We start from the raw sequence: 10384 nt of genomic DNA, 5'->3' as shown, positions 1-10384 counted from the left end.
CAGGTCGCCTCCCTAAGGTGTCGTGATAAGGTCCAGTTTGTGACGATACACTACCTTCCCTTTACTAAGCAATCGATTCCAGAAGAGAAAAGATCACCAGTTGTGTTGGTCCGAGCCGGGATTTGAACTCCGATCTACCGCTTACGAGGCGGAAGCGTTACCACTGGGCTACGTGGCTCGGTCTTGAACAATCTTTGGGCTGATTAAATATCATGGAAACTATGAAATTTGTGGAATTTTCTGCTGGTATTTTGATTACTAGAACTTAACCTTATTAAATATAAGTCATTCAGCCCGGGAGCATGTTGACAGCTCCCATACAAACTGAGTGTACCCCGTTTTGTGGGTCCAGTTGGCCTAAGATTAACCTTCGATATTATCTAGCCAAGCTTTTGAAAATGGCGAATAGTTTAAATAAATATTGTTTTTGCCTTGTTTTGGATTAAAACGACAAAATAAACATTCTGGAATTTTCTTTAAAAACTTGTTTAGAGATACGCCACGTTCAAATATTAGTCTAGAACAGTTGAAGTGAGCGTGCCGCAAAAGCCGTCATGAAAAAAAAAGTTTCCCATGCAAATTTTGAGTTGCGTATTTGATGGGAGGACTCCGACGAGGCCCACCTTCCATCTGTCGGTGAATACGCGCAACTCACGAAAACTGTCATCTTAGGTTCCGGTTGGGGTCATTCCACTGCAATCATGCACAAAATGTGCCAAATTGATATCAACATTTTCTGATCATACTCAAATTTGGTGGGCTATCATAACAAGCACGACCCTTGATTTTTGTCCAAATCTCCCCAAAGTTTAGCCTTTTGTGCAAAAAGTGTTAAAAATATTAATTTTCAAACTGCGATATCTCTGGAGCCGCAAGCTGTACAAAGTCGAGGAATCATTTTGTAGACAATAAGACGTAGTGAGTTTTCCAATTTTAAAAATGATGTTTTTTTCAGCACGATTAATTTATTTATTCAACGAGCCTTTTCGATACGATTCGATACAAGTGTTGAAAAGTTGTGTGCTATACTAAACTTTTTGCAATCCTGTTGTAAAACTACGAAACAGTTTGCCTTTCATCGCCAACTATACTGAAATGTTCATGTTTTCATTACTCTGACAGAAAAGTATTACTTATTGATATTATTTTGTAGATTGACATATTCAACTCGTTGCAAAACATGATTTTTCGTCTTTTTGTAACCTGTTGGAAAAAAACTACTATTTCTTTATCTTCTGTTGGATTTTGGATGGAGACCGAAAATAGCAGTTATGAAGTATTGAGAAATAGCATTTGGTAACATAACAGGCAATCAACCACTCAAATATGCACAAATCTCGAATCTCTGAAGGAATTTAAAGAAATAAAAAATGTTCTTGATTCGATTACTGAAGTCTTCAACAAAATTTCGGATAATCGTGGTTTGGATAACCTAATCTGGGATGTATTTCTCTCACTTCAGAGAAGAGAAAAAAGTACAATTATTTGATTAACAATAGAATGATTTTAGAAAGAAATTAAGCCAATTAATAAAAAAATCAATTTCAAACTAGGAGTTATAAATCATCAAATCATCAGTTGCTTCTTATTTAGTTTAATTAATTTACCATCACAATATTTTCATCATAATTCAAATTTTTGCAGCAAATTTTCAGTGGCAGAAAAACGGCATTTTTTCCTGGCAAAAACATAAAATTTTATCGACTTAATTTCAAGTTCTGACTACTTAACCATTTTTGCTAATCAACTTAGAATTTTATGAGTAATGGGGGGGGGGGGGGGGGGGGTATTTAGTTTTTGAATGGAAAAAATTTGTATATTTATAGTTATATAGAGGTTTAATATAATATTAAAGGTTTTAAGGAAGAAGTATTTGGATTTGTTTTGGTTAATGTTGGGAAGGAAGAAGAGTATGTGGTAAGTATGAATGTAGGAGTTGAAGAATGGTGGGGATTTATGGGGGTGAGGGGGGGGTATGTTGATAAGAGGTAAGGATGTAGTAAGAGTGAATTGGTAAGGAAAATAAGGGAGGTGATATAGGATTGGAGGGATTTGAGTTGGGAAGTTGAAATTATTAGTTATGATGTTGATTATGATTTTTTTTTGTTGGGATGAGGAGAAGGGGGTTAAATGGAATAGATGTTAGAAGGGAAGGGAGGAAGGGATATAGGGTGGTGATTGTTTAGGAGAGGGTAGTTGGTAGGGGAGGAGGGGGAGTGGAGGGAATATGAATTGGAGGTGGGAGAGGGGGGGAGGGGAAAGGGGGGGGGGATATTGAGGGTGTGGATAGGTGGGGGGTGAATTATTTATGAGGGATGGGGGGTGTTTGGGTTGGGTGGGGGTGGGGTTTGAGGTTGGGGAGGTTGATTGGGGGATGTTAGTTGGTGTGTGGTTAGGGGAGTGTGATGAAGTTGTTTGTAGTAAATGAAGGTATATGATTGGGGGGGAGGGGTTGAGGGAGGGGTTAGGGGGGGGGTATAAATTAATTTGGTAGATTAATGGATTTTGATATGGGATGTTAAGGGTGGGGGAGGGGGTTGTTATTGTAATTTTTGTGGTTTATATGGGGGGTTTGGATTGTTTTTTTTTTATTAGTTTTGTATAGAGGATGTTTTTGATTGTTGTTTGATTGGTTTTTTTTGTGAATTTTTTTGTGGGTTTTGGGTGGGGGGGAAGATAAAGGTATGAAGTGATTTGTTATGATGAAAAAATTATAGGGATTATATTTGAAATGTGGTATTTGGGTTTGTTGTTGGGGTTGGGGGGGGTGTGGTGGGGGTAGGGTGGTTTTGGGTTTTGAAAGAGATTTGTGAAATGTTTTGTTGGGAGAATTTATTTAATAGGGTGAATATTTTAGTAGGGGAGGGTGTGAAGTTATGAGGATGGTGGAGGAAAGTAGAGGGGGAAATGGGGGAGATGTGTAAAGGGTTGATAGAGAAGGTGGGATGATGTAAATGGTAATTAGTAGTAAAGTAGTAGGAAGAAAAAAGAATAAAAATTCAATAATGATGTTTAGTGTTTTGTAGATGAGGTGTGTGTGGGAGAGAGATAGAGACAGGGTTTGAAGTGCTAAGCAGAAAGAAGGTTATGTGGGGCCCGTTCCCGTTGTCCCGTTTTACAGCTGGGGGTTTCACTTCTGGGGAGATGTTCTGAAGGGAGCAACGCAATGACAGGGCAAAGTCCACGGACTGTTGCTTCGGGAATGATCATGGAAGATCTATACATTTTGTGTATAAACACATTATTTTTGTTTTAGAATTTTTTTTTTAAATTTTGTTTTATACTTGATACCGTAAACTGGGGTGACTTTGATAGCCCGGGGTGACATTGATAGAAATTTAATTTGGCCATTAATTTTGATACATCCAATGTTACAGTCACATTTTTGGATATATGTTCGATAATAAGATATCCCTTAATGCTTACACACTCAAAACTCTCAAAAATGTTTAGATATTAATTTGACGGGCATTTGAAAAACCTATCAAAGTCACCCCAGTTTACGGTATATACACCCAGAACTGGGCATCGGCATACGAGAGGATAAAGATCACGATTCGGTAGTAAAATGGTACTGTGTGCGGACGGAGAGGATGAATCCCGAAATTACCGAGAGTATTTTACTCATGGGTTCATCTTCAAAAAAAGTTCATCTATCAAGTACCGGTACCGAGTACCGGTACCGAGACTCGAACCCAAGACCTTCGGATTATTGAGCCGTGCCTTTGCCGTATGGGCCACCATGGTTCGGTGACTAAGTGGCGGTCATTTGTCCATATAAGCCATTCAATAGGATGAACTGTTCCAATGAAGAAATGAACACGCGAGAGGACTTTACTATCGCAAAATAGCACTTTCCTCACGTTTCTTTTCGTGAGGACTATCCCCTCGTTCTTTAACTTTGGGTGTAGTTTCTGAACGCATTGTTTTTTTTTGTTTGTGTGTTTTTTAATTGTGTAATTCTCCGAAAACTCACACTAAATCGGAAAAAGCTGCCCAGACCCCTCTTCAATTTGCTTGAAACTTTATCCTCAGGGGTAACTTTTGTCCCTAATCATGAATTCGAGCTCCATTTTTTTTGGTATCTCGTGACGGCAGAGCGGTACGAACCATTCCATTTTTTAACAATCGAAAAAAAGACGCGTTTTTCAATAAATTGCAGCCTAGTGTCAAATAGACTTTTATGTAAAATTGGACGCCCGATTTGATGGCGTACTCAGAATGGCGAAAATACGTATTTCTCATCAAATAAATACACAAACTGTATCCAAAATTCTGCCATTTTTGGGACAAGTCATTTTATGGGAAATTCAATTTTCTTTTCGAATCTACAATAACCCTATAGGGCATTTTTTCATTTAGAAAAAAAAATCATTTTTAAATTTCGTGTTTTTTTATAACTTTGCAAGGTTAGTTTTTAGAGCGTTCTTACATAATGAAGCTAGAAATCAACATAGAATAATGTTCTTTCAAAATCTAGAATGCGTAAGGGTGGTACCAAGTTTATTAGTATACATTTTTACGTGTTTCCGACCTCCTAATCGTTTTGAGCGAAAAACTTTATTTCTCTCTTTCTTCGATGTTTTCTTGTTTAATTTTTAAGTATTTTATTTTGCATTTATCTTGTTTTGTTTATGATTGTTTCTGATAATATTTGGCTTATTCTACTCCCTCCTATCATACTCTTTTTCATTTTTAGTTTTTGCATGATTTTACAGCAACTTTTTCAATTTTTTGCTTCTTTTTCACGTTTTCTTTTATAGGATGATACCATTATCATTTCATTTGTAAAATAATGCGTTAAGGCTGGCGCAATTCAAAAAATACTCCATACTTCTTCTATATATATAAAAAATTCGACGGTTTTGTTCGAACGCGAATCAGTTCAATATGGAGCGTCGGATCGAGGTGCTTTTTGTTGCGTTGGGTTCGTATAAGCCCAAGGAAGGTTCTTACGCCAAAAAGTGACAACTTTAGCCGCTCTGGAACCGATTCCGGATAATCTGGAGATTGTATGAGAAAAGCTGCGTAAAATCAAATTTTGATCACAGGAGGCTGAATAAGCAAACTAGCAAGAAACGTCAGGAAACCAAAACAGGGCAGGACGAAGTTTGCCGGGAAAAGCTTATATTTTTATAAAAATAATAATAAAAAAAATTTGAAATAAAATTGAAAATCACAGAATAAGTTGACCCCAGAAAAATTGAAATTTTTAATAACATTGGAATAATCACATAAAACAAATCAAACTTCCATCCTTATTTTTTTTATCAAAATCGAAGTTCACCTAAAGTTGGGGTTGAGATGTAGAAGGTTAAAAATTTTGTCCCTCGGCTCTGGTCGATGTGAAGGGAGGGGAGCAAAATTAAAAATCATTTCAAATTCCAAACATAATTTTCAAAATGCTATATACTACAATTCACGTCAAACCAGCAGGAACCAGATAAAAAGTGTTTTGATTTGGCTCTAATTTGGCATGGAAATACCTTGTCTAAGTATTGAAACTAGTATTTTTCGTTCAAAAATTAGGGTGGTCCTATCGCAAATAGGGTTTTGTGGTTCACAAATTGTGTTTTTTGACCCAAAAACTACAATTTAAAAAAAAATAATCTCTGGAATGGCTGAAGCAATGCCATGTAGGGAATTCAATTCAATGCACAGTGGTCCAGAACGCAAAGTTAAGTGGAAAATGGATTTTCCGAAAAATGGTGACGTTTTGGAGGTGTCTTGAGAAGAGTTGTTGCAAATGGAAAAGGGCAGCTTTTGGTTTGGTTCAAAATTAGGGTGGTTCATGACTAGGGTGAATTTTAAGCGTCAGGTTGTATTCTAAGAGGAGAAATAGCACTATAAACGCTGAGAAATACCAGAGAATCTTCATTTGAAAATGTCAAATTTTCAAGGGAAATGTGTATGGGACCACCCTAACGAAATTCGAAAATTGTCCAACTATATGTTTTTCCATGTAACTTTGCCCTCAGAATTGAGCCAAATTGTCAAAAAAAACTTTTCTATGTAAAACTATCCTAAAACCCAAAATATGATCAAAAATCGATTTTTGAACCAAGCCAAAAGCTGCTCATTTCCATTTGTAACAACTCTTCTGAAGACACCATAGCACCAAAACATCACCATTTTTCGGAAAATCCATTTCCAACTTAATTTTGCGTTCTGGACAACTATGCAATGGAGAAGCGTTATACTTTCAGTTTGATTGGCAATGATTTAGGAGACAATTATATTCTTTATGCATGTAGGGGAAATATACCCATTTTAATCACACTAAGCCGTTCGACCAATTCTCATCACTTTTGCCGTTTTCCGCTATAAAATCAACATTTTTCAGATGTATCAACAATGAAAAGTTGCTTGCTCACTTTTATTTGAACTATTTATTACTTTGGAACAGTCAAAAACACTTTATGAAAGCTGTAATTCATGATTAAAGTGCTGATAGGCCGATATTAGAAATAGGCTGAGAAAGGGTATAGTTCCCCTATCTTTGACACAAAATGTATGGCCTACTAAAAACATTAATTTAAATATTTTCAAAATCAAAAGAAATTAGTCAAGGAAAGATTTTGTATACTTATGATATGGTATTTTGATTTAGAAATGTCAAATATTACACAATTTTAAGCATGTCAAATTATGTAAAATCAATCAGGTCCCAGTGCTGGTGGATAGCCAACATTTTTTTTTCCTCCCAACTAGCCGATTAACCAGGGACGTGAGGATGCAATGAAAACGTGCACAATTCTTACGTTTTACATGTTTCGTAATTACCCTTCCTTCGGCAGCAGACAACTTTCTTCCCGACGTGAAGTCCGGCTTCGAGGTTCGTGCGCGATTCTTTCACGAATCCGTTCAACTCTATAGCTCCCCGTAGTAAACGCGAAACCCGGATTGCCCCTACTATTGGAAATGAGTTTCGAGGACTCATTTACATCTTTTTTTTATGCAAGATCGACCCCAGATTGTACTCGGAGATCGGCACGAAATGTGGCGGTTTTTCGCTCGCTCCCCGAGCACCCACCCACCAGATGACGACGACGACGCTAGGCCCCATTTATGTAATACAAATGTTGTCTTTGTGGGTGGTGGTGGCACGGGGTGAAACGCAGCTGGGGCACGTGCATGTGAGTGTGTTTGACTTTTGCGCCAGCGCAGACCAGAGGAACGAAGTGAAAGATTTCGCCCCCTTTTTCCGAACATTCTCTTCGATGGTGGCTTTCCTCTGTTCAAATGCTTCGCACTCCCTCGTAAATCGCGACCCAGTGGGTGAAATGGCGATAAGTGTAACATTTCTCAAATTAACATGGTTTTGTTTTGTCGTAAAATTTAACGTCACGTTGCGAAAGAAATTTGAACAAGAAAACGAATTCGTTGAACGACTGTGAAGAAGTTGACCAGCCAATAAGGATTAAAAATAACTCCAGGTAAATCGCAACCTGACGTGTGCAACCGTATTGTTCATAGCTTACAGAGGGGATTTTTTTTGTGAATTCCAAAAGCCAGACATTTTAGAAAGTTGATTCGGTTGGCAAAAGTTGAGACAAGTCAGAGCACAGGGGGGGAGCAATGTGGTCACCAACAGTTTTACAAAATTTACGGCTTTGCATAAAATAATTTTGATGGGAAATGATTGCATTTAAGGTTATCTCGATCCATTCACATCAACGGCTTATACTTTCCAATAGATAAATAATTAGAAAAATTTTGAAAACCTCGTTTAGATTTCATTTTGAATGAAAGGGCGCATGATAGAGTAATATATCATTTTTATCAATTATTCTTAAATTCAGCAAAAATTCCGATTCTGAAAATAATATAAATCTAAATATCATTCAAGGTGCTTATTACTTTAAAAAGGTTTTGCTGAGTTTCAAAATTTTAAGATTAAGCGACTCCAAAGGTTTGATTATTACTATAGTTGTTTGTTTTATTGGATACTTTTTATTGAAATATTATAAAATTTAACACGATTTAATACATAGAAACACACATTCTTTCTCAAATACACGTGTCAATATAGTGCAGTTCTGGGCAATCCAAGCAAGAAATTAGCATTACACTAGTCCCCACTGACAGTGGCAACAAATCATGCATCGAGACAAACCTCCGTTACTCTTGAACAAGGAGGTTGATCTTGCGCGCCGGTTAGCTCACACAACGCACACACGCCAGGTGGAAAAACTATAAATTTTAAATTGCACTCTATCAAAATCTTCGACCTGCCGCTGCTTCAGGACTAGGCTCAATTGCTAAGGCTTCAAGAGAGTAGCGCCGCGCCGTACAAGTTTTACAAGACCCGGTGGCAGTTGCACCGAACAAGGCGATACAATCTTCAGCACGATCAGTGTTGTTAAAACACACTTTACGCTCTCGTCGTCGTCGTCAGCGTCGTCGGAGTGTTAAAAAAAGGTTTAATTTTAATTGCAAATTCAGGCTCAATTTCTTGCTAGTAAACACTGCGTTTACCAATACAGGTGACGACTATAGTGAGAGACACTACACCTGGCGTCAGTTGTGTGATGGTGTGTAGTATATCGTAATCTTCGGCTCACTCACGCAGTCATAGCAGCGGACGAGTTTCCCTTCCTCCCAGCCCCTACCACCCACCCAAATCGATGGTGTTTGGTTTGGCATTCACGGCTCGACGTGAGTGAAAGAGAACGAAGCGTTAAATCCGGTCATTGAACTCTTTGTTGACATAAATTTTTGTGCAAAGCTTTTAAGCTCTGGCTTTGGGTTTGGCTTGGCCAAGTCTGGTAGACCCGGCTGGGGTTGGTCTGGTGGCTATCCGAAAAGAAACGATGACGAGCTTGCCACCGCTGCTGCTGCTGTCGATGAGAAAGGTATCTTTCACCGTGGTTCAGACCGTAAGACGGTGCGTGGTTCTGTGAGTTGATCGTCAAAAGAAGAAGAAGGAGGTATAGAAGAGAACGCTTTCGTACTTTGCGCCGAGACCTACATATGGGAACTGCGATGTAGACTGGTCACAGCCGGTTTGCGATGTCCTAGTCAGATTTGAAGAAAACGGCGCAGCGCGGTAGCACGTCGTCGCACAAGATAGCGCGATGGCCAGATGTGAAGCAATGGATCAAATTCGGGCATGTATGACGACCAGAATGATAGATCGCGGTTCAACCCACCACACCGTCACCACTATCACACCGCTCTTCAGCTGATTCTGGTTCAGAACCTGTTCGACAACGGATCAGCAGCAGTGGTTTGACCTACAAAGGTTGGGGGAACGGTCGAAATGTAACGAGCGTCCAAGTACCGTTGGATCGCGGTTGGATCCGGTTACCGGTGGGGACGCGTGGTTGCTCAACTGTAACACAAACAGAATGATTCAAACACATTTCCGGATTAGCTTAATCAACCCAGCCGGTGACACCTCGGGTGATTGGAGGTGGTTACGCTGGACCCAAAACTAGTTTGAAGCTGGTTTCGATTACAATTCGCTTGCTGGGGCCCTCCTTCCTTATGGCGTTTCCCTTCACATGGATCAACCGGCTTGCAGCGAACCCGTTCCTTCCTTCCTCCCACGACCGATTCAACGCCAGGCGGTGCAAACCAAAGTGCATTCACCTTTGACTATACTATACAGCATCAGGCAAAGCTGTGGTAGCTACTCAAATAGTATAGTGGCAACAGAAGGCACCACTAACCGCATACTAAGAGCTTAAGTGCCGGTGGTTTAGCACTATAGGAGTCATACTCAACCGATCGACCCTCTTTGATTTAGAGTGTATTTGGGTGGTTGACTCGTTTCAAGATTCAACGATGTCGAATTACGAAGTTCGATTTTTTGAGCTTTGTTTGTTATTGCTACGTCCATTTTTCATTTCATTGTCGATATGACTTTCGAAAAAAAAACTTTTGAGTATTCACATCAAATAAAATAAATAAATCGTTCGCTCTACAGCACTGCCTTGGCGTTTTCTATTCGATTCTTCTTCTGACACAACAATGGCAACATATTTTGCTACATTATTAAATCAATACAGTCCAGACTCGATTACCCGAAGGCCATGGAAAAAAATTCACTTTGGATAAACAAAAAAAGAAAAAAAACCTGGCTTGAATATATCCTCAACACTACTCTAAAGTTATTTGGAATTTTAAAATCCAAGATGGCGGCCAATATGACTGTAATGAAATACAGTCCAGACGAATCGAATCATGATTTTTTTCTATTTATTGTTTTTTCTTGTTTTATACATCAAATTTGAGTTCTGCGACCCTATTTTAGTTAAATTTGAATAGTTGATTGCATATTAAATAATAAAATGTTTTTTTTTTTCAATATTCCGTCACTGCCATATTGGCCGCCATCTTGGATTCAAACATTTTAAATCACTTTAGCATAGTTCAAGGG

This window comes from Culex pipiens, chromosome 1 (genome assembly GCF_016801865.2).
Source record: "Culex pipiens pallens isolate TS chromosome 1, TS_CPP_V2, whole genome shotgun sequence".
Taxonomy (NCBI): Eukaryota; Metazoa; Arthropoda; class Insecta; order Diptera; family Culicidae; genus Culex; species Culex pipiens.
The sequence above is the reverse complement of the archived record's forward strand: the minus strand, read 5'-3'. Positions refer to the sequence as shown.